The sequence below is a fragment of the Notamacropus eugenii genome, chromosome 6 (genome assembly GCF_028372415.1).
Source record: "Notamacropus eugenii isolate mMacEug1 chromosome 6, mMacEug1.pri_v2, whole genome shotgun sequence".
NCBI lineage: Eukaryota > Metazoa > Chordata > Mammalia > Diprotodontia > Macropodidae > Notamacropus > Notamacropus eugenii.
Window position 1 is genome coordinate 286603558 of NC_092877.1, and position 26673 is coordinate 286630230.

General features: G+C 34.1%; 1 long non-coding RNA gene and 1 pseudogene across 1 annotated transcript in view; both read left to right on the forward strand.

Moving 5' to 3' along the window:
* LOC140509511 (uncharacterized) overlaps window positions 1–26673 on the forward strand; it is a 138364-nt gene that overhangs the window by 34133 nt on the left and 77558 nt on the right. The window contains exon 2 of the long non-coding RNA XR_011968793.1: window positions 23686–23826. This is a non-coding gene — a long non-coding RNA (uncharacterized lncRNA). The remainder of the gene's footprint in view (window positions 1–23685; window positions 23827–26673) is intronic.
* Window positions 1234–3158, forward strand: LOC140511429 (bifunctional phosphoribosylaminoimidazole carboxylase/phosphoribosylaminoimidazole succinocarboxamide synthetase-like; annotated as a pseudogene).

Consider the following 26673-nt stretch of genomic DNA (forward strand, 5'->3'; position numbering starts at 1 on the left):
ATCTTTGCCTTCCTACCAAATAAGTCTCTCCTACTCAAGCAACTAGCATTAACTGCCAGGCCTAGAGGCCTGTGTGGGCTACCCGAGTCTTCTTACCTCACCTCCGAGGTCTTCGGTTGGCCAAAACCGGATGCTCACATGAGAGAAAGGACGTTCCAGAGTCGAACAAGGGTTGAGCTTTATTTCAGGGTCTCGGTTACAAGTGCAGGGGGGTCTTCCTTAGGAGGAAGAGGGGGAGATTTCCTAAGGAGGCTAGGATCTTAAGGGATTGGAAGTAGAAGTACAAGCGGGGAGAGAAGGGGAGGGGAGAGAGTAAAGAAGAAAAGCGGAGCCTACTGTCCTCTTGGCTCCTCACGTGCTAAGAGAGCTTTCAGGCTTCCTCAATCCTACTTAACCTTCAGCCGCATAGTTTGCATCTGAATACCATGCTGTTAGGTAACTAGGTGTGCCCAGATCCGGGACAATCTCGAGGGCGGGGAGATCTCTCTCCCATCACGTTTCTCACGGGAAGAGGCGGAATTACTCGAGATAGCTCGGTTCACCTCGATTCCCTGCCATTTCCTGGGGGGGTCTCGTGAGAGCTCTAAGATTTAGAAGCTCCCACCTTTACCCGCCCGAGACTGTCCACACGGAATTGAGCTTCCAATCCCAACAATTAACATTACATAGGTTTACACCAGATCATGTCAAGAACACATAAGCTATAAATATATAGCCTTCTGCTCATGTCTCCTACAAGGTATGATTCTATATGTCTTTTATTTTGCTTCAACAAGAAACAGTGAATTTCATTCTGTCAATGGCTAGAGTTATAACTTGAACCTTGTGATCACCTGCCTTTATCATTGGGCCTTTGGATTACTCTGAACTCATTCTGCTATTGTTAGCATAATCACATAACTTGCTACTCTCCTATCCTTGTGTCACTGAGCCTTACCTGCTGAAATTCACATCGTCAACCCTGAGTGTCTTCCATTCCCTTTAACTCTGTATCCTCCAGTGCCCACTAGATCTCTTTATTCCTTCTACTGTGCCATTTGGAATACCATATTTTTCCACATTAGCAGACTTCCTTTCATATTATACCACTTCTTTTGTTCCTCCCATCTTATGCCATTCTTTGAGATATGAGTTCTTGAAAATACTATGTTGCGAGCCTGCTATCCCTAACCTCATCTCTCTTCTCCTCCTCATGTTCCTATCTTCCCCTTAGCCACTGCCACAACCAGAGAAATGGTGACCTCCAAAGTACTAAAGATTGGTAAGAAGCTCTATGAGGGTAAAACAACAGAAGTTTATGAATTGTTGGATAGTCCTGGGAAAGTCCTCTTGCAATCTAAAGACCAGATCATAGCAGGCAATGCAACTAGAAAAAATCGCCTGGATGGAAAAGCTGCAATCTCAAATAAAATTACCTGCTGTATTTTTGAGTTGTTACAGGAAACAGGTATCAAAACTGCTTTCACCAAAAAATGTGGTGAGACAGTTTTCATTGCACCTCAATGTGAAATGATTCCAGTTGAATGGATATGTAGAAGAATTGTAACTGGTTCTTTTCTCAAAAGAAATCCTTTTTTCAAAGAAGGATACAAGTTCTACTCACCTAAAGTGGAGATTTTTCAAGGATGATGTCAACAATGATCCACAATAGTCTGAAGAACAGGTTATTGCTGCAAAATCATGTTTTGCTGGACTTAATATAGGTCAGACTGAAGGGGATATCATAAACCGTTCCATACAAGCTATTTTTGAAATACTGGAAAAGTCCTGATTACCTCAGAACTGTATACTGGTTGACATGAAGATTGAATTTGGTGTTGATGTAACTACAAAAGAAATTGTTCTTGCTGTTTTTGACAATGATTCCTGGAGGCTCTGGCCTCTGGGTTATAGAACTCTGGTGATAGAACCCAGCAAAAAGATAAACAGTCATAACAGGACCTTAAGGAAATGACTCCTGGAAGCCTCCAGATGGTGAATAAAAACTTTGAATGGGTGGCAGAAAGAGTGGAGTTCTTTCATAAAGTGGAAAATTCATAGAGAGATGTGGTATTGATAGGCTCAACTTCTGACCTTGGTAATTGTGAAAAAAATTAAGGCTTGTGGAAACTATGGAATTCCCTGTGAATTTCAAGTGACATCTGCCCATAATGGACCAGGTGAAACTCTAAAGATTAATCAGAGTATGAAGAACATGGTGTTCTGCCAAGCCTAGAGGCCTGTGTGGGCTACCCGAGTCTTTCTTACCTCACCTCCCGAGGTCTTCGGCTGGCCACGCTGGATGCACGTATGAGAGAAAGGACGTTCCAGAGTCGAACAAGGGTTGAGCTTTATTTCAGGGTCTAGTTACAAGTGCAGGGAGGTCTTCCTTAGGAGGAAGAGGGGGAGATTTCCTAAGGAGGCTAAGCTTAAGGGATTGGAAGTAGAAGTACAAGCGGGGAGAGAGGGGGAGGGGAGAGAGGAAAGAAGAAAGTGGAGCCTACTGTCCTCTTGGCTCCTCACGTGCTAAGAGAGCTTTCAGGCTTCCTCAATCCTACTTAACCTTCAGCCACACAGTTTGCATCTCAATACCGTGCTGTTAGATAACAATAGTGTGCCCAGATCCGGGACCATCTCGAGGGCGGGGAGATCTCTCTCCCATCACGTTTCTCACGGGAAGAGGCGGAATTACTCGAGATAGCTCGGTTCACCTCTATTCCCTGCCGTTTCCTGGGAGGGTCTCGTGAGAGCTCTAAGATTTAGAAGCTCCCACCTTTACCCGCCCGAGACTGTCCACACGGAATTGAGCTTCCAATCCCAACAGTGTTCCTACTGTATTTGTGGCAGTACCTGGCAGAAGCAATGTCTTGGGACCAGTAATGTCTGATAACACCGCACATCCAGTAATCATCTGTCCTCCCCTTACACCTGATTGGGGAGCTCAGGATATGTGGTGGTCACTTCCAATGCAAAGTGGTCTTGGCTGTTCAATATACTTTCACCTGAGGGAGCAGCTCAATTTTCAACCCAGATATTTAGATTAAATAACCATTTGGTATGGGCTAAACTTCAAGGAAGCATATGAAACACATGGGTTTCCTTGAAGCAGGCGGATAAGAAAATGAGAAAATGCAGTTTATAAGAAGAAAGATTCTAATTTAGCTTCAAAAAGCATTTGCAATCAGGCAAGAGAAAAGATTATTCTAATTAATCATAGGAAAGTACTAATAAAATTTCTTGCTTGGTTTAAAAAAAAGAAAATACTATATTGCTCTCAACTTTTCCTATTACTAACTACCCTTTCTCTTATATCCTTAATGCACTGATCATGGTATGAGAATTGAAATATTCTTTGCTCCCCTCCCTTTACTAACTCCAGACTCTCCTTCTACCACGATTACTCAGCATCCTCTCTTACTTTGAGATTCTTACATTTCAAATGTACCACAGAAACCAGATTCTGGTGGCTTTTATCTAGTTAGCCTTCCCTCTCCCAAGCCTCAGGATATCATTTCTCCTTTCTTAATTGTTTTTCAAATGCCTTCTCTTCCTAGCTCCTTGGCCTACTCCATTTCCAGGACCTATTTTGCTCCTCCAACTCAGCTCCACATGGAGATAGTCATGCTTTCAATCTTACCATCACATAGAGCTATTCAACATGCTTATTCAAAACTCTGAATTTCCTTTTGTGATAATAATCTTTCATTTATCCATCTTTCCCATATGCCATTCCATTACACCTCATAAACATACTTTTTAAAAAGTACTGTCCCAACTCCTGCACCTGCACCCAATGAGGACATTTCCTCTGCTTTAGTTACAGTATTTTATTTTTTACAACCTACCCCTTGGCAAAACAGTTCAACTATACATCTTGGTTCCTTTATTTCCTTGACTTGTTGCAGTTTATGACAAATCCCAAGCATGGATTACTGCTACCGTCTAGCTCGATCCCTCCTTCTGAGGTACTGCTGAATAGAACTCCACATCTCAAAACTGTGTTAAATAGACCCACTGAAATATATGCTACCTAGTCTCCACTGAGCCTTCACTTCTACTACTCCTTAGGTGATATCCTGTCTCATTCACCATTCAAATCTTTTCTTTTCTCTGAAAGCATCTTATGCTACTCTTGTCTGCTTACCCTCTCTGCTGAGGACCTCATCTTCAATTTCACTAAAAATATTGAAGTAATTTGCCTAGATATCACTCTTGTTCTATTGTCTTATCTTGGAGACTTCTGACATCATTCTCAACTGTGGTTCACTTTAGTCTTTGATGATAAATACGTCATTCTGTTTGTTAAGTCATATTCCTTCAATATGTCCTTAATCTTATTTCCTCGTGTATTCAGAAGAATATTTTCCTACACTCTTCCCCATTATTATTTTATATTAAGTGTCACTCTATACACTGATTCTATCGCTTTTGCCTACAAATGTAACTGTCTACTCTATCTTTAAAAACTCTCTGTGGATATTAGTATACCTGACAGTTATTTCTGTGAAATTCCTTCTAATATTGGTATCTCACTTTTCTCTTCTCACACTCTTTTCTAATTCCACCTCAGTCTGGTTTCTAACATCATCATCCAACTAAAATTGTACTACGCAGTGCCATCAATGATCTCTTAACTGACAATATTAAGTACTCTTGTCAAACCACATCTTTTTGGATTTCTCTGCAAGCTATGACACTATCTTCTAAATTCTTTCCTCTTTGTGGGTTGTTCTTAATCTCTTCTCTCTTGACTTTTCTCATACCTTTCTGACTTTTCTTCATTAATTTCCTTTGCTGAATTTTCTTTGACAATCCATCAATCATGAGTTTTCCCCAAAGACCTATCCTAGTCCCTCTTCTCCTTTTTCTGTATCCTCCCTAACTTGGTGATCTCATGAGAACCCATGATTTCAATTATCATTTTTATGACTTAAGATCTTCCTTTTCAGCACTAGTGTCACTTTTGAGTCCTACTCTACATTTTAAATTTCCTTTGGGTTTGACACCCACTCATTTACTTTATCCCTTTATCTTATGAAGTCCAGATTTACAGAGATACACCACCACTAAACAGAATTTACTTCTCTCTCTCTCTCTCTCTCTCTCTCTCTCTCTCTCTCTCTCTCTCTCTCTCTCTCTCTCCCTCTCTCAGGAAACTATCTTCAGAGAAAATACACTCTCCTTATATATACCATTCTAGTTATTGGCCACCATCTTACTTGTTTTCTATTGACCCAACAAGTCATGTACACAGTAATACATTTATTGATATGCACACAGCATGATATTTATTCAATGAACACACATAGTGCATGATATTTACTCAATGAACCACTCACAACAATGATGCTTTAAGATCCCAAACTCAATCTTTTACTTCAAAAAAAAGAAAAAAGAAATTAAGAACTGAGACTCACCTTAAAATCACAAAACTCCTCAAATTTCCCCTAAAAAATCATTGGTCTTATTAAATAAATAATTCTTTAACTTACAAATGCTAATATTATTTCTCTCTTTTAAAATTGTACCTCTTTAGACAACAAAAGGCACTCTTGAATCCTAATTTATTTAAGCTAATATATAATGTACAATGAATGCATCACAATTCACATATAAAGTGAAATCATACTTTTCTATTAATTGTCTCAATGTCTTTAGTGATGAATGAGGAATGATTTATTATACCATGACAGGGAAAATCAGAGGGGTAGGAAAGCAAACAAACAAACAACAACAAAATATGTATAAAGTAACACAACTCTGAATTGTAAACTTCATTCTTATTGATCCATTCAGGGATATACACCACAGAAAAATGCTTCTATACTCACCCCTTGACTAATACTCACCATTCTTCAGCTGGGGCAAAATGCTTTCTGTACTTTAAAGTAGTATTTGGAAAATCAATTTATCATCACCCTTAAAAATACTCTTAGAAATTGTTACTTATGAATGTGAGGAGCAGTAACTTTGTAAAGTCAGAGAATAAGCCCATTTATTTGCTCACCTTCTTCATATCTTTTCCAATCAGTCTTGTCTGTGATATTTCTATATTTTTTAATGATCACAAATCTTTATACATAAAAACGATCCTTTATTTTTCTATCCTTCATATCACTAAATCTTTCCATATGAAAATGAACTTGAAGCAAGTGTGCCTAGTGTCTGGAATATCTTTTCTCCTCACAAGAAACTCTGAAAATACTTGGATTCCTATAAGATTCAGCTTAAGCACCATGTTCTTCAGAAGGCCTCTCCCAGTTTCCCTATAAGCCTTACTTGTAGCTACTTTACTCATCTTGTTTATAATGATTTATATGTGGCTTCTACTATATTGAAATAAAAGCTACTTGAAGGGATGCTGAAAATTCATGTTGGTACTATCTCCCCCTTCAAGCTACCATGAAACAATATTTCTTCAGTTGTGAGTTTCCTTGAGATGTGTTTAATGAAATGTAGGATAAGAACATTAAAGCTAGACAAAACCTCAGGGCTCATCTAGTTCAATGCTTCCAATTTATTTTTAATTAATGAGAAAATGAGGTCCATAGAGTTTGTCACTTGACCAAGGCTATATTTCTAACAATTCTTAGAATCTTTTTTTTATTCCACCATGCTACTTCAATGCTACTTATGTATAATTTAGGATAAAGTTATTATGCTACCTATCAATGAACAAGTCTGTCCTTCTAATGACCTGAAATGTAAGTGAAGATGTATCAACATTAAAAAAGACAATGTGAGAGAAAAAAATTGTTTCTTTTTAATTTTGTTTTCCCTTTCCAAAATATTCATATGCAAAAAATGAAGAAATAATACAATTACTTCAAAATTGCTTGGGTGTTTTTATCTTTATTTTTTTTTATGTCTCTGCAAAATTTACAGGCAATCTGTCCAAAATATTACCCCCAAGATAGTTCTGTCTTGCCAAAGGAGCATCATTGTAATATTTTGGTCAAAGCACTTTGCAAATAGTAATTCATTAATCTTTCTTACAATATTTCTGTGAATTATATGGTCAATATTCTGCTCAGTTCCTTTCAACATGAGGAAATTTTATTTTTACCTTGTTTTGAGAACAGAAGAAAACTGAAATTCTACAAACTTGCATCGCCTGATTGTCTCTTCTCTCATCTTCCTCTATAATGGCTTCTCCATATTTTCAAACAGTGCAGCAGAAAGTCTTGGTCAGTATTCAACTGAAAAAAGTGAGAAACATACCTTAAAATTCTTTCATCTTTCTTCCATAACTTTTTTACCTGTCCAGGAAAGGATGAATGTGACTGGAGTTCATGTATACACACATATGTATATACACATATGTGTGTGTGTCTGTATTTTTTCCCTTCTTGCTCAGTAAAACTATTTAACCTAGTATAATGCTGAAAAAGGCCAAAATTAATAAAGTCTATCCTTATTCTTAACTTGTTCAATTTTTTACCTCTACACTTGGGAAAAATAATTAAACTACCACAACTGTTAAAGGAAAATTGAAATAGATAAATTCTATGTTTAGATACAGAGTGAATGACTCAGTGAATGGATAAACTCGTGATAATTTATTAATTACCTACTGTGTTCATAATATTATTCTAAATCTAAGAATGTAAATTAAAAAAAACAAGTATTTTCCTTTTCTCAAGGCACCCACATTCTAACAGAATAGACAACACAATTAACCTATGACCAAGCAATTATGAAGGTAGATACTAAGATATGAAGACAGAAATGTAATAGACTTATATGAAGTAATTTTTGGAGGAGAAAACTATTGGTTTTTAATCTAAAGAGTGTATGCTGAGAACAGTGGAGAAAAGAGTAATTATTCTCTCATTGTATATGTATATGTGTGTAAATATACATACATACACATGTACACAAATAAATTAAACTGTTGTAACTAGCCATTTCTGTCAATAGCTCAATTTTCAAAGCTATGCAGGATTTGTAAAGCATTGCATATATATACATACATATGTATATATATGTGTATATATATATATGTATATATATGTGTATATATATATATATATATATATATATATATATATATATATATATATATAATTTGATCCATGTAATAAACATGTCATTTAGACATTATTGCAACTCTTATTTAACAAATGTGGAAACTGGTGTTTAAAGAGCCTAAGTCACAGACTAGTAACTGCAACAAGTTGGATTGGGACTCAGCTTTTCTTGACTTCAAAGACAGCTGTCTATTTACTCCTCCATGATGAATATGCACCAATTCATTATAGTTATGTGTCCTTTCAAATCATTGAATGAAACATTTAAATTAGATATAAGGAGTATTTTGAGACAAGATTCTCAGATCTATTTAACATCTAAACTCAAATGTCCATTTGCCAATGAAATATCTTAACCTGGGTGTGCTATAGACATATCCAAGATTATACTCACTATCTGCCCCCAATCCCTCCCCTTTTCCAAACTTCTCTGTTGCTATCTAGAGCACCCCCATCTTCCTATTCACCCAGACTCAAAAGCTGTGTCATCCTCAATCTCTCACTGTCTCTCACCACTACCCCCCCCATTCATTGTGTTGTTATTTTACCTTTCCAAAACCTCTTGTATATTCCTATTTCTCTCCTCTGACATTTCCATTACCAAGATACAGTGCCTCATTTACTTCATGCCTAGACTATTGCAATTACCTGGTAGATGACTTTTTTGCCACAAGTCTCTCCCCACTCTACTCCCTGGTTTCTTCAAATCTGAGCTCAAATCTATCTTTTACAAGAATCATTCCCCAAGTCCTTTAATTTTATTGCTTTTTCCGTACTTATTATTTCCTATGTGTCCTTTACATTGTATGTTCACATATGTTTGCAAGTTTTCTCTTCCATTAGATTGTGAGTTCCTTGAAATCAAGAACTGTCTTTGGCCATTCTTTCTCTCCCCAGTACTTACCACAGTTCTGAGAACATAGTAGGTAGTTATAAAGACTTCTTAACTGATTGATTGAATCCAGTACATCCTACAATCAGCAGTCTGATTGATCTTCCTAAAATATCGACTGTTCAGGTCTCCTCCATCCCCTTTTCAATATATGCCATTGTCTTTCACCTTGAGAATCAATTATAAAATCCTACATTTGACATCACAAATCTTTCTCTTCCTAGCCCCTTCCTACTTTTCCAGTCTTCATTATTCCTTATTTCTTCCTTATTTCTTTCTCCCTCTGACATTCTGGAATTCGATGGCACTGGAATCATTGTTGGTCCTTGCATAACACATCTCCAAACTCTGGACATATTTGTTTGTCATTACCCATTCTAGAATGTTTTCTCTCTATTCATCTTTGTCTCTTGGTTTCCTTCATATCACAGTAAAATTTCATCTTGGTCCCCTTCTTCCCTCTCTTTTTTATCTCTGATTTATCTTGTGAAATATGTGTTCAAATATACCTGGTTTTATAGTATCTCTCTCATTAGATTGTGAATTCTTTGAGAGAAGACAGTCTCTTGGCTTTCATTGCTATTTTCTTTCCTTGATGCAATGTCTGGCACATATCAGATACATAAGAAATGCTTTTTGACTGATTGACTACCAGGAAGGATGGAAAATCCTATCCTCTCTCTTTAATTCTAAAACATAGATATATATCTAGCTAAAACAAAAAGAGATACATCTAGTGTAATAATAAAGTTACTGAAATGGTAGAAACTTAAATGGCACAGCAAAAATCTTTTACAAGCCTTATATTCCATGAATCCAAGAATATTTGTTCCTTCTTTTCAAAAACAGCTACCAGGAAGTCATGAAAAGGAATAAGAATTATAGAATCTAGTAAAAAAAAAAATCCCTAAGTCAAAAGACAGAAGTGTGTGAAGCCATAGAAAACTACTTTATTCAAGTGGGTGACTGAGCATTATCCATTAGTTATAGTAATAATTGGAAACACTTACATAGTTTTTTAAAGTTTTCAAATCCCTTTACTTTTATTGTCTCGTGATTTTGACACAAACTCCCTGACAGACATACCATTGTTATATTCATTTTAAAAATAAAGAAAATGAGGGTACCTGGCTAACTGATTTACCCAGTCACATGTCCAGTAAGTGTGTGAGGGAGAATTCAAACTCAGTTATTCCTGATTCCAAGGCTAGCACTTTATCTGCATTACTTACTAGCTATGGTACAGAGGTATGTTGTACAGAAGGTTTGTTTCAGGTATGGTTTGAATTACGTGAACACTAAGGTCCTTCTCTGCTCTGATTTTTTTATCCTATAATTGATTTATTTCTTTGCTTTGGTGCATCTTTGAATAACACAATAAATAGTTTTCAATTCTTGAAATATATCAATCCATTATAATTTTATAAAACATCATTCAGATCAAAGTTCTTAATGAAAATACATCTTGGAAGAATGAAGATATATTTCACATTTGATGCAGGGGCCAGTGGTGAGAAATTTTTAAATACTACATACCAAAATTTTGTGCTATAAACTATCATGTTGTTATTAACCAGCCTCTACTCAAATATTTCTGCTTGCAGTATATTTTTTGTTTCTTGATATTCAGATAACAAATTGTGATCAGCACATACTACACATTTAAATTTGTCTTTTCCTGAAATCATTTTGGAAAGTACATTTTAGAAAAACATGGGTCTTTTAAACAAAACTCTATATGGCTAAAATTACTTGCAACCTGATATCATAACACAAATTTAACTCTGTACTCAATACACACACACACATATGTATTTTTAACGAGTGCTTTTGCTTTCATAAATTGGATACTCAATCCCTTTAAACAATTTTACTTGCTAAGGTCAATCAGCTGTCTTGTTTCTGGCACTCAAAATATAATATGATTAGTCTCTTTTAAACAAGTGGATGTGATGACTAATAAAATATGCCCAGTGATCACTCTCTAGAGAGGTGCATTAATTCATATTTACACATTAGTCTTACACATGGAGAGAACCCACTTTTTCTTCCCTGTACAACGGTTTTTTTGTTAAATACTTCTGTAGCTTGCATCTATGGTAGACATTCATCTTGCTTCAGGAAATGCTAGTTCAGATCCCTGGATATCTTAAAAAGATTACAAACACAGGAATGAGTATGTGGAAGACATGCATAATTAAACCAAAAATAATCAGTGCAACAAGTGCATGGAATTATTTTCCACTCACGTTGTTTACTTATTGACTTGAAAGATCCTCTTCAAAAACAATGAAACAAATAGGACAAAGAAGGACATTTACTAGTATTAGATTCCCCTTGATTTAAGCTCCTTTTTAACTTGGAACAATACCCATAATATCTTCTAAACATAAGAAGGTTTCAGACAGGCAATCACAAATATCAGGGCTAAGTTACACAAGTAGATTTTTTTTGAGAAAAAAGTGATTTACCACTCTTTGATAGTTTGTCATAACAAGACAATTTTACAAATGCAGTGCGTTTAAATTTAAGGCTGTAGGATATCAATCAATTCAAACTGAAGAAAAAATAGAGAGCATAAAACTTGAACTCCATAGACAGAAATGTACCACAATCATAACGCCCTTGGGATACCTCATGAGACATACTGTACTTATTATCACATGTACATCCTAAGTGTAAGATATGTTATACCGTCAGTCTGCAATGTAGACAACAACTAAGCCCTGAGTCCTTGTATTTTTCCTAAGTAATAAATTTTACAGAACCTAAGGGAAGTAAAAACCATACATTTCCAGTTTACCCATTGGACTTTAATACAGTTGTTTTGTGCGATTTTATGCTATGTTTTGGGTTGGAGATTCAGTACATAGTCCAAATTCTGGACATTTGCTCATTTTATTTTCTGGTTGTTGCTCCACACTGACTAGTGAGTACTGATGAAATGTCAAAAGTATAACCTTTATCATATGCCTACAGAGAGAAGGCTGATTTAGTCTCTTTCATCTCAGGTAGTTTGTTTTTTAATATTTTATTTTATTCTGAAATTAAACACTAAATTAAATTAGCATTCCATATACACCATAATGCAGAATGGGATGAATACATACACAGAGACACACATATATACATATGTGTGGATATCTATATATTTATCTATCTACACACAACATATAAAATGCAACGTCAAGAAATGCCACCCACTGTCAGATTGGAGTCATGGGGGTTGATTGATAGAAAAGAAAGAAATAACAGTAGTGGGGGCTAGGCAAGCCTGCACCATCTCTAGATGACTGGTTTCTTGATCTGAGGGTTAAGTTTATATACTCTCTTAAGCAAGTAAGCAAGCAAGGTTATTCTCATAAGAACATTTTTAGTTTACATCTCTTACTGACATATCTTAGTTCCTTCTGCGTAACAACATTGAGGTACACAATCAAGGTCAGGAAGATTTCATCCTTACTTATCAAAAGCGAAATTTCCCTGAGAATATCAGTCTTTACTCTAGTAGAAGTCTTAAGTAAAACCTGGACAATACCTCACATTCCAGACTCCATCAGTATTGGCCCTCTACAAAGGAAAAAATCCCGACTCAAGCATGTCTAAAAATATGTCTCATTCTCCACCATTAGTCCATTACTTCTCTGTCAGGAAAAGGAGAGCCTATTTCTTCTTTGATGCTATGGAGTTATATCATCGGTCATTTAGTTAATCAGAGTTCTTGTTTTTCAAAGTTTATTTTCTTTACCATCATGTTGTTATAGTATACCATGTTCTCATGGTTCTGTTCACTTCTACTCTGCATCAATTAGTATAAGTATTCCATGTTTCTCTGAAATAGCTCTTTCTTTCCCCAAGACTTTCGAGCAGAAGCTAGTTGAACACTTGTGAATATAATAGAATAAGAATCCATTTTCACATGTATGCTTAATGTCCTCTGATTATTCTTCAGATCCTTAGATTTTATGATTTTGTGATTGCGGTTTGTAAAGAAGGAAGGTCAGACCTAGGAATAAGAATTTGGGAGTCCATATCATAGATACACTGGTTTAAACAGAGTAATAAGTGAGCTCTCCTGGAGAGAAAATATAGAATAACAGAATAGATCTCTGAGAAATGTCCACATTTTGAGACCAGGAAAAGGAAGAATAACAAATGAATGAAGGGAAGATAAAAAATGCAGAGGCAAAAGCAAAAGTAGAATTACTTCATGTCACAAAAAACAAAGGCTAAGTCTCATAATGGACAATGTCATCAAAAATACAACTTGCTGTAATGTAATTAAGGAGGATGAAAATTGATTAGGGAGACCTATATCTAACATATGGATATGTAGTGTAATTATGTAAATATTAGATATATATTATATATAATATCTTATACAAATATATGTATATGTGTGTATATGTACAAACTATATATACATGTATATGCACATATTACACATATACATATAGACATATACACATGCATAAAATGAAATGTATTTAGCTTTTTCTCAATCCTCATCCTCTTTAATCACATTCTCTTTCTCCCTAGTATACAGAATTATATATAATTTTAACTTTATTTGATCATACTAATGTTTCTGAGTTGTTTAATAAATAAAGTTTAATGGCACTCTTCCAAAATTATTTTACTGTTATTACTTTGAAATACTTCTAGAATTATAATTATACTTATATACATAAGTGTATAGCATTTCTATAATTTCTTATAGTAGTATATATCTGCCATGGTTAATGTAGTATATTATTCTACTACTGCTGAGTACTTTCTATCTGGGATACTAGAGATGAATCACAACAAATCTCTGAACCTCAGTTTCTTTATCTATAAAATGGGAATAATAAGTCTTGTAATAACTACTGCATTGGGTTCTTGTGAGAATCAAATGAAGTAATAGATATAATGCATTTTACAAACCTTAAAAGGTAATAGCAAATCCACCCATCATAATCATCATGATTAAAATAATTACTCCTAACAATAATTGTTATAATTGCTATAAGTACTAGTTGATAACAAATGAAAATATTGCTCTTTTGAAATTTATCTTCTAAATGCAATTCTAACTCAAGATGTCACAATTTTTAAATGTTAAAATGAAAATAATTCTGTGACCAGAATCAAAAATGAGATTACTTTAGCCCCACATAGGGCAACACTCTGTGGTTTCTTGGAAGTTGGAAAAATCATCTACATCCTATATTTTGATCTCATGTGTTGACTTAGGTAGAATGTTTCCTCTTCAATTCAAATCTTAAATATAATCTCAGATGGTACAATGGATAAGGGACAAAGATTACACTTTCCCAAAGATTAAAAATAATTTGCATGAGCTCATCCTAAAAGCTCAAGGCCTTATCACCTCTCCCTTCCACTACTGTAAGAGCATTCTAACTACTTTTTGTGTCTTATAAGTCTACCTACTCTAATTTCTCCTCAACTCATTTGTCAAAGGAATTTTTCTAAAGTCAAGATCTGTCTATATCAACCCCAAGCTCAATGATATCAAGTGGCTCTGTAGTAATTTCACAAATATTAAATGCAATCATTTATATTGGACAATTAAAGGTCTTCACAATTTGAATCTCTGAGTTAAATGGAAATACATCTATTAGTCATTAAATAAACATTTATTAGGTGCTTATGATGTGAAAGGTACCATGCTAAGTTTTGGCGATGCAGAGAAAGCCCAAAAAAGCAATCTCTGACATCAGGGTATAGAATCAGGATTCCTCCAAATCAGGAAAACTTGAACCCAAATGATGGCTCTTACTCAAATTAACTGTGATCCTGGGAAAGTCATTTAACCTATGTGTCATTCCGACAGCTCTATTCATTAGTGGGAAGATAAAACAGCCTCACTGGGAGATTCCATTGGTCAAGTCCTAAATGCACAGAAAAAAAATAATTACAGATTTTTCAGAAGAGAAAAGCGAGGAGAAATTACCTTGCCTTTCTTTTACAAGGGAAATTTCATCAGGTAATATATTAAAGAAAATCTTTACAGATTATAAAAGCTAATACATTTTTGAGGTATTCATATTCAAAACCAAATCCATTTTTATTGTGTCTAATTATGTATGTTTGCTAAGGAGTGAAGAGCAAGGAAGAGAGGAAATATTTAGGTGAGATGTACTTATATTAGCCATCTTTTTAAAAAAAATTAGACAGTATGTGTTCCAAATTTGAAGATTACTGTTTAAATGCAAAATTACTCAAATTATGTTGGTAAAAATCTTCACCATATTCAGAAATGTTTACTAGGAGACCTGGTTGAATTGTCTGTGTATCCCACTTGTGTCCAATTTCATTGTTAAGTGAAGGAGATTGTGTCTGATCTGGGATTATGCTGTTTGTTTTCAGAACTTGGAAAGATATTTTAGAAATTTTAGACACTCAAGATAGCAATTTTGAAGTTGGATAAATAATAATTCTTGAATAAAATCAATATGACTCCTTTGTTTTATATACAAATCATACACAATACATTTCAAAATACACCAAAAGGATAAAACAACTGAAACACACATCTAATCCATGGTCTCAAGGGCATATGAATAGCTGGCTTACTTTTGACTGCACATAATCCTTTGAATCAAACCATACTGCTTTTTCACACAAGCATATATTATATGTGGCCTTTCTAACTTATGCTTAACAGATAAAACTGAATACTACATTAAATTAATGTCCCTGGTTGTGTTGTTACTTTGGGTAATTTTTAAGGTCGAGTGTATTTCAGATTATTTATACGAGTCTACAGAAAGATGCTTGACTTACAGTATTATCTTCAGAAAAGTTACATAGCCTATATTTTCCTATCAGTTGAAAGTGACCACAAATTTCATTGCAATTTGTAAACCTCATATCCAGTTTGCTATCAAAAATGTGACTTAAAAAAATAGAACCCCTGATAATTCCTGGGTTTTCCTCTCTAAGTCATCCATAAAATAGGAAAGTCAGCTAATTCAATCATTTAGACGTTCAGCTTCTTGAGTTAAGAGCTAGGGAACAAGAGCCAAATTGGCAAAGTCTGCTTATGAATTCTTCCGTAAGTATAAATAGAATGTGTTTACATTCATCAAAGTAACTCTAAGAAGCTACCCACCATGATTTTTTTTTCAATTCTTATTCACGCCTAGGAGTGTGAGTAAGATGATTCTGATGACAGTAAGCATCAGTAGCCTGAAGAAGTACTAATGAGATGTGCTATACTTGTGAATTTTTATTTTTATTTAAATACTTGAAGCCTGCAAGCTGATTTTATTTTGGTTTATCCTAAATTCTTCCAGGTCACCAGTATTAAGAGGAAATCAACAAAGTATTAATTGAGTGCTTTCTATCTGCCTAACACAACCCTAGGTGTGATATTTTATTTATGTCGCTGTTTTATGATAAAGAATGAACGTGAGTTACTTTCTGCAGAGAGAGGGAAAAAATGAGCTAGACTTCAATGTGTTTTTGACATATCACCAAGAAATATCTGTGCTTTAGTTTAAAGAGTAGAGTGCTGTGCTTAGCATAGAGGAAACTTGAGTTTATATCTTACCTCTAAACCTTTTTAATTATGAGACCCTACTCCATATGGGCCACTGGATGGCTCAGTGGGTAGAGCACCAGGCCTGGAGTCAGAAAGACCCCAAATTCAAATTTAGTCTCACACTTACTAGTTGTGTGACCCCAGGCAAGTCATTTAACCCTGTTTGCCTCAGTTTTCTCATCTGTAAAATAAGCTGAGGAAAGAAATGTCAAACTGCTCCAGTATCTTTGCCAAGAAAACCCCAAATCGAGTCACAAAGAGTTGCACATGACTGAAAAGACTCAAGAATATTCCATATCCAACTCCATTACACAACGGTGTATTTTTCACATAGTCCAACTGGTGCTTATGTGTGCTTTTTGTTGTTGCTACTGTTGAATTGTGCTTACTGGGAATAGTTAGGCTGCTTCTGTTACTGATTTTATGTTTTAGCACATGCCAGATATTTTGAATGAAGAAAATCCCTCTAAAAATGTTGATGAACATCTATTCTCCAACATACAGTCTTAGAGAATGCTCTTTGGGTACTGAAAGATTAAGTGATTCAGCAAATCATATAGACAGCATAAGTTAGAAGTAAAATTATAACGCATATCCACAATCCCCATGCTGTCTTTTTTAAAGCAATTATTTAAAAATAGAAAATTAAAATGTATGCCTTGATGTTATTTAATAACCCTGACTCAGTTTTAGTTTAAATTTAGTCTTTGTCCTCATATTCCTTTTTTAAGATATTCTCATATTCCTTTTGAAGTAGCTTAATCATTCTTATATGGTCAGCGTCTAAAATTTGACGATATGAGATCACTTGGTATACATTATTTAAAAAATACAAAAGTGTATACAAATGTGTTTATGTAGATACATAATGCATATATGTATAAATATCTGCATGCATATAGTAAATGTATATATGTATGGCATACATAGATACACACATATACACATGTGTATAGATACATTTCTTTTAGTTATCTACATATCTTAAATATCAGACCCTTATCAGAAATACCATGGATAAGGTTTTGCTGTTTCCCTCCCCCACCCCATAGACTATTTCTTTTATTTTTGCTAGGTTAATGAATTTTGTTCATGTAAAAGCTTTGTAATTCCTTCTATTCAAAATGAGTTGCTTTATCTTTTATAATAGATTAAATGATTTAATTTGTTAAAAATGTACCCGGTCACCATAAGTATGAAAAGTATAGAACTTGTATCTCTTCTGTGTTTTGTGGACTGATATTTAATGTTCAAGATATGTATCTATTCAATTTTACCATGCAATGTGATATAAAGTATTTTTCAAAACAAACTGTCTTATTGTTTTTCATTTTCCTCCAAATTTTTGTCAAATGAATCTTTCCTATGTAATTTATGTGTTTTTTTTTTTACTTTGTTTATTCTTTTCAAACTTTGGGGTGAGGGTAGAAGGAGGATAAAAAAGGGGAAAAATAAATTTTCATAATACTTTTGTTGTATATTTTAAAGGAATACCAAGTTTTATAGAATTATAGTTTAATAGGCAATCATTTTTTTTTATTATATGTTGTGGAAATGCTTGATTTATTCCATAAAATAATTTTAAAAATACTTTCCCCTCCTTGCCTGATTCTGCATTGTAACTGGCATGTGTTTAACTTGCAAAAGCAAAGCTTGTGGCTTAATTGGAGATACTCAGAAATGAGACACATTGAAAGAAGGGAGTAGGATTATACTACCTGGTACATAGTAGGCACTTAATAAATATTAGTTGAATGAATGACTGATAAGTGCATTATAATGTGGTTTGAAATCTGAAAGTTTTATCTACATTCACTGTTACTTTTTTCCATTATTTCCTTTGACATTCTAGTTCCTTTGACCTTTTATATAATTCATCCCCACCCTTAGCTTAGTAAAGTGTACATTTGGTAGTTGCATGATACACAACTAAATCAAAAATTAATTTCAATAATGGTATCATTGTTAAATTGGCATGGATCATTAATATATTATTGAATATCCCTCATCATTTAAGTTCTTTATTTTTAAGAAATGTTTCAAAATATTATCCATATAGGTATAATTTGGGTTGTTACTCCTCAGATATTTAATACATTCGATATTAATTTGGAAAGTGATTTGTCTTTTCATTATGAATCATGGAGTAAGTTATTGTAATATGGAAATAATGTTGATATTTATGGTTTTGGCTTTTGGAATTCAACTTTATCAGTTTAATATTGAGATATTAATTATCTCAGTTTCTATGCTTATAACTTAGAATTGTTTAAAAAAGCAATAATTCATCAACAAGCAGGGAACTTTTTGTCTCTTTATCTACCGTCATACCTTTAATTTCCTTCTCTTGTAACTATTTTTAACATTTCTAGAATTATATCAAATATTAAGGACAAGTAATTTGCTTTAATCTCATATTCACTGGGAAAGTTTCTATATTTCATTGTTCCCTTTAGTGCTAGCATTTATTTTTATATCTAAATTTTATCATTTTAAAAAACATATTGCTCTATAACTACCCTTTATAGAGTTTTAATATTTTTTCTTTTTTCAAATATGTTTTTCTGTATCTATTTACTCATATGATGTGATATTTTTCAACATGATTATTTTAACTATTTTACTAATGTTAAATTCTAGGACCATCTGTGTTAGGGAAACTCTCTACAGAGTATAATACTCAATAAAGCACAATAGCCCAAGCATATCTTACAGTAGGGGCAGCATAGTGGTTCAGTCAGTACAGAGCACCAGACCTGGAGTCAGAAAGATTTCTCTTCCTAAGTCCAAATCTGTCCTCAGACAAAAACTAGCTGTGTGGCCCCAGGGAAGTCACTTAACCCTATTTGCCTCCATTTCCTTATTTGAAAAACAATAAGGTGGAGAAATAAATGGCAAACGATCCCAGTATTTTTGACAAGAAAATCTCACATGAGGTCATGAAGAGTCAAACATGACTGACAAATCACCAAACAATGGCATGTATCTATATATGGTTAAATATTAGAGGATTGTAGCTGCCCTTTCCTGTCTTCCAAGAAATTAAATGCTAAAATCAACTGAGCCATTCTTTTGTATGTCTGTACATGGCTTTTGATGGAGAAAGTTGAAAGGTGGTGAAGAGAGGTGATTTTTCCCCTCTGTATAGGAATGTAGGGCAAAATGCATGGTAACATAATACCATTGTTCCTAAGTTTCCCATTGATAGCATGTCAATATACACATATAAAAAAAGACCTGGGACAAAGTACAAAGTAATCCTATTTATGTTGGAAAATTGCTTTTATTAAATGTGTAGCAAAAAGTGATGAATATTTTTAAACAATATACATAAATTTAAATACATTTTCAAAGCAGCAGATATCTATTTCATCCAATCTTTCAGCTATGGTATTATAAAGCCAATTTGATTTCCCAACTGAATGAACATCCTCACACCTTTTTACTCCTACAATGAAACACTGAGTAGAATAGATTGCAATTGATAGTTACACTTCACAGTTGTCAGGAGAGGAGGGGACTTAGCACATATATAGAATTGGACTTGGAGAAGTAAATAACAATCCACTCCAATATCTTTGCCAAGAAAACCCCAAATGGGATCAGAAAGAATCAGAAACAACTAAAAAAGACTGAACAAGCCCTGGACTAGTCACTGTAAATGAATGCTAAGATTATTTCTGGGTATTTCCTTCCTGAAAAAAAGAAACTGGAACATTTTTCTTCATTATGTATCAAATGTCCCATTGGAAAATTAAGAAAAGACCCTGAAATGTGAGTGGTAAAGAATTATCATAAATATTCAGATAGAATTCCACCAGAATGAAAAATTATATTTCTAAAACTTCCTAACAGATGTGAGAACATAGATTTTTTTTTTTTTTTTGCTTTTCTGGGAAAAATTCGACCATCTAATCCAATGGCCTAATTTTACTGATGAAGAAACAGAGGTTCAGAGAAGTAAAATGACTTGTCCAAAATCACACTACTAGGAAATAATAGGACAAAGATCAAAATTCAAGTTGTCTTACTTGACAACCCATGATCCATGATTTGTGTCATGGTGGGATGTAATCTCATTAAGTATATAACTGAAAGGACTTTAGAGTTGATTTTTCCTGATTTTGTTATTTTATGGATAATCACACTTTCACCAAGAGAAATGATTTATCTTACCAAAGATCACACAAGTGGTAAGTGACCTGGCAAAGATTCGAGCCCAGATCTTCTGGCTTTACATCCAGGGCTCCTTCTACTATCCCATTCTACATCTCTTTTCCTTGATAGATCTCCCTCTCCACACCCAAAATTCCTCCCTGCTACTACCTGTCCCTTCTAATTTTATTTCACATGTAATGTAACTCCATTAGAAGGTGAGATCCTTGAGAGTCGACTTGTATGCTTTTATTTGCATTTCTAACATAATACTACTTCTAACACAATAAGGAGCTCATAATAATTCTATCTCCCTCTCTCTCTCTCTCTCTCTCTCTCTCTCTCTCTCTCTCTCTCTCTCTCTCTCTCTCTCTCTCTCTCTCTCTCTCCCCCATCTCTCTCTCTGTCTTTGTCTCCTTCTCTCTGGTCTATTCTTAAGTCCATATCGGCATGCTTAAATGAGCTGATGACTTACCAGTTACCTAATTATTTCAACAGACCTATCAGAAAAACACAGGATTCAAATATTTATGGTGACAAAAGCAGCATGACATTTTCAAAGAGATGTGCATGTTCAAACATACCATTATCAAAGTGAGCTTTCCTATTGTCCTCAGAGAAGACTTAAAAAACTGAAACATTGCATCAGTTATTTTAACTCTTTAAGATGATAAACTGAAAGGTTATATAACCTACATAATCCTGGGCAACTCCAAACCTATAATTTCCAGATGTATGGTAATGAAATGTGAATGCTTATTAATATTTTACTGCATAGCATATTTCTCATCATAATAAAATGCATTCAACATTATAAAGTTTTTAATGTTTATTTTATTATAGAATTTTATTGCATTTTACTACTGAGAAACTTTTGAAATTTTATTACACTAATGGTAGTCAGATAATCATTTCTTCTTCAAGAATTGAATTAATTTTTCTCTTATAATTTGTATATTTGCCTGTTACCCAAGAATGCATATTTTTTAGCTTTAAGAAATATTAAGAAGTTATAAGTCCTAACCACACAAAACTAATTTAAATTGCAAATGGAACATAAAAGAATACATTGCAAGATGCTATAGAAGAATAAAAAAAAATTCAGTCAAAATAAATTCCAAAAATATGTTCTTTTGCTACGGTCTGAGTTTCTGTTTCTTTTAAATAAATTTTAGAGATAAGACACCAGAAAATTAGCAACTGTCTAAAAACAGTGTGTCAGAGGTTACTAGTCACAGGTTCTTTACCTGACCAGAGATTCAGAGAGGCATCCTGCACTCTGAAGATCAGTTCATTCTTTTTTGATTCCCTTGGAATATAATTTTCTAGAAAAAAATGCTATGCAAATATGATGCTAATAAACCATAGTATTTGTCCTCTATAGTCAGAATATTGTGCTTTACCAAAACACTAAAGTTGCAAAAGCTGTGTGGTTCCGAACTTTTTCCCCTAAAATTTATATCTGTCTCTGTAACTGTATTAAGAAGATACAAAATTCACTTTGTTAAAATCTCTTTCTGCTACCTCATCAACTCCTAATTATCAATGCTAATGGGGAAAAGAGATAACATGCATGAATAAAATACACAGATAATTTCTGAGTATTTTATTAGACAACATTTTCATTCTTTGTCCACCAAACTTATAAAGATTTCATAAATGTAGCAACTGGATTTCTGATGGGAGGAGGAATCAGGTTTTGGTAACTACCTTTCCACTTTATTTAAGTTACTTTCTGGGAGTTAGATGGTCTGAAGAATTCTAATATGAAAGAAAGAAAAGAGCTATTGATTTTAGACAATCAAGAATGAGTGTACCCAAAAAACCTAAATAATAATCATAGTTAGAAGGCGCATTGGCATTATCTATTCCAACATCTTCATTTTACAAATGATTAAAATGATGCCGCAAGAAATTAGATTATTAATTCAAGATCACACAGGTAGTAATTACAGATGTAGTATCAGACCCCAGGTCCTTTTAGTTGGCACTGATTCCACTATATCGTGATGTCCTAGTTTTATATGCAAACATCTATACATAATATATTTTGAGCTAATGAGGAAAAAGTTGTTTAGTTTTGTAATCTGAGGTGAAAAAAGTTAACTAAATATCATTTTGTGTTTGTATGTCCCTAGGATTTAACCCAGTATTTTTCACATAATAGGCACTTAATAACTCCTTGGTGGATTGGATTAGAATTTGTGTACTACACAAACATATTAAAGCTTTAGCAAAAGCTGTGATTTGTTAATGTGTCTTAACAAAAGTGGCAACCATATATATATATATATATATATATATAAAACAAGTCATCAACATTTGAAAAAATTCAGCCCACTCAGTTCATTCATTCAATACATCAAGAAGCATTTTGAAAATATCTACTATGTGCCAGACACTGTGGTACACAACATGTGAGGCACTGGAGATAAAAAGAAAAGAATGAATCATTCTCTGCCCTCAGATGGTTTATATTCCTTGGAGGTTAGGGAAGGGTGAATATAAAATATACACAGAAATAACATACAAGTATGGGTGTGTATTTATTTTATAGTTGATATGTGGTATATATACATATATGTGGTGTGTATAAGTACATATATATATAAAATTTTGTATTATATTATTTTATCTTACATTACATTATTATAGTACATGTGTGTTTACTTTATATTAGATATACATACATATATGTATACAATTTTATATTACATTGTTACTTTATTTTATATTACATTACATTGAATTGCCTTATATTATATTAATACTAAGTAAATTCTGAAGGTGAAGGCATTAGCTACTCAGGACATTAAGATAAGCCGAGTAGGAGATGACACTTGATCTAAGCTTTAAAGCATATAGGCATTCCAAGAGGCAGAGAGAGAGAGACTATTCCAGGCAAAGGCATAGACATGGTATACGATGTCATGTATGGTGAAATGCCAGACAGCAGTATGACTTGAAAATAGACGGTGTGAAGGAGAGTAATATATAATAAACCTAGAAAAAAAAGACAAGAGTGAGATTGTGAAATATTTTACCAGCCTAAAATAAGTGGTTCTTTCTTTATTGCACAGAAAGAAGGAGCCACTGTTACTTCCAAAGAAGAAGTCTGACATGAGCCGGGCAGTGCTTTAGGAAGATGAGTTTGTCAGCCAAGTAGGGGACAGAAGAGATATAGAAGAGGATAAAAATCATCCTTGTCCAATAGTCAACAGGTAATGAGGGCCTGAGCTAAAACTGGGTGGTGCTATGGTTGATACTTATTGAGGTGGGCACATGACACGTTGATCATGAATATTTTTTTCTGATTAATCATATTTCATTTCACTAGACAAGATAAAATTATTTCTCACTTAACTCCACTAGGTAGAATGCTTCCTTTGAAATGGAAAGGAGGGGTAACCATGGTGCACATATTATGCTTGTACACACATCAGATGGATCTATTCACATAATTTTTGAGATATTTTCTTTTATGGAAAATTGAATTATAAGTACCTAGTACAGAAATAAATATCACATTAGTGACACCAATATTTCTTTGTTTTAAAGTAACAAAAGCATTGTAATGCTCCCAGCCTCTTTCTACAAGTATAACACAAATTAATGTGTAGAGAGAGGAGGGAAGATGGAGAGTCAAGATTCTGCCTTTGTTTTAGAGTGATTTCATAAAGAGATGCATTTTCTTACATATTCATATGTCTTTCATTCTTAATGAGGGAGTCACAGAAGAGAGAAAAATAATTAAATAGGTTATATTCCAATTATTCTTTGGTCGGCTGGGGAAATGACTAGATAATAACCTTTGCAACAGAATAAAGGACAGGGACAAATAATGCCATGGACAAAACTGATCACACCTGGATTTATTCATGATTATAAGTGTGGTGGCAAGTCTTTTTGCTTATTTAAAAAGAAAATCTAATTTTTACATGGAGAGCTAGGTTGTAACATTCTAGTCAGCATTTCTAATAGCAAATAGGAAGAGTATAAGCCATAAAGATAAAGTTTAGGGAATCTAAGTTTTCAGCGATGAGCACAACTGATCAAACCACCTAATAACAGGAGCAGAGATATGTATCCTTTTACTAATAGGATCCTACATGGCTACCGATGAATGGATAAAAATCGTGATAGTTAAAATATAAATGTCATTGTTTAATGGTCTATTTGACAGCTCAAATGTAGTTTAAAATGGAATGAGGGGAGGAGTGCAGAATCATGAATGACATGGTGATCTTTGAGAAGGGGCTGAAGAATAGGACCACTGAAATATCTTCCAAATCTAAATTTATGATCTTGATATGTCAGAAACATTCAATCAACATATATTAAGTGCCTACTATGTTCCATGCATGATGCTAAATACTGGGGATTGAAAGAAAGGCAAGAGTGACTCCTTGCTTTCAAGAGACTTACAGTCCAATGAGAAGGAAAAGGTACAAACTATGCACATACTATATATACAATAAATTGATGGTAATCATCAGAGGAAGGCAATATGTTAAAGGGCATCAGAAAGGGTTTTTTGTAGGAATGAGACCTTAATGAATCCAAGAGTTCTTTTTTTTTTATTATTTCTTCCCTTTTTATTCTCCCTAACCTGTCTCCAAATACAGAGAGTTGTTATGAATTAATGTATGGTTCTGAAGGAGCTCATAGTATGATAGGAGAAAACGACACATTTAGGAAGTTTCAGCTTCAAATCAGATGGAAAGTCCAAATGTAATAAAGATCAGTGTCAAAACAGATGATAATGCATCTTTTAAATGTCATTTTCATGAACAAAATCATTTCTGATGTTAAACTATTTGATAGTACTAAGGACTTTGGTGGTGAAAACTCTTTTTTCACGTCTTCATTAGCTGTGGTTTCTGGAGAGTCAGGATTATAATGCCTGCAGGAGTAGTTACCAGTTCACATCTCCACAAAGGTTGAGTCCCTGAATGATGACTCTGGAGGCTAGAATGGAAATAGGGTATTAAGGCAGCTAAACAATTTTACTGTTATGTTTATTTCCCTTCCTACCTCAGCTCCCAGTCTTGATTTGCTAGTAATTAATATGGCTTAATAAATGAGACAAAACCCAAGGAGATAACTTAGTTTAAAAAATGAATGTTATATGAATGCAATTCAATACTTCAAGGATCTGTAATTTCTTTTGTGTGTGTCTTCTCTCCAAAAATTTAAATCTAAACCTCTCAATGAACTATTAAATTGGTCCTTGAGGAGTATTATGATGAGTCTCTAGAGTAACAGACTAAGCTGGTGCTTGGGTAACAGACACATGGTATGGTCTGTGACAAGACCCAGATTCAAAACTTTCCAACTCTGCTCTGTATTTCCATCCCCAATCTCTCCCTTGAGCTCTTGGCACACATCTTCAACTGCTTATTTGACAATTTGAAATATATGTCTATATTTTATAGACACTCCAAAATTAAAATATAAAAAGACAGGGCTCATTGTTTTTCCCCAAACCCATCTCATCTGAATTTCCCTATTCCTATTCAAACACCATCATCTTCCCAGTCACCCAGTCCTACAATCTTCGTGTCATTCTGTCCTTCCTCTGCCTCCCTTATCCAGTCAGTTGCTGGACACTGTCTTTTTTACCTCTGGTAAAGCTCAAAAAAGCTACCATCAATTATTTAGAACTCAGATGTGCCCTTATTTTCATTTGCAGTAAAATAGATGATTTAGTTCACCAGTGTAAAACAAAATGTACATGATTTAGATACTCCTGTTGTTATTAATATGCTAAATTATGAACTAACTTGAATGCTGACATTACTCAAAAATATTACTTACTTGGACAATGGAGAAATGTGCACTTCTTTTGTGTTAGAAATTACACATTTAAGTCTTCTTGACTCCAGGGAATGTTGCTCTTAGTTGTGCAAACAGCACTGAAGAATAGGGACAAAAAGACCCGAGTAAGCAATCTTGGATTTGCTTTTTCCCTGTTCATAGTCTTTTAAGGAAGGAATGGAAGATAATTTCCAATGTATTGTTGTTCTTGCATCAGGAAAATTGAATCCCCCTCTGTTCCCTGTGTAATA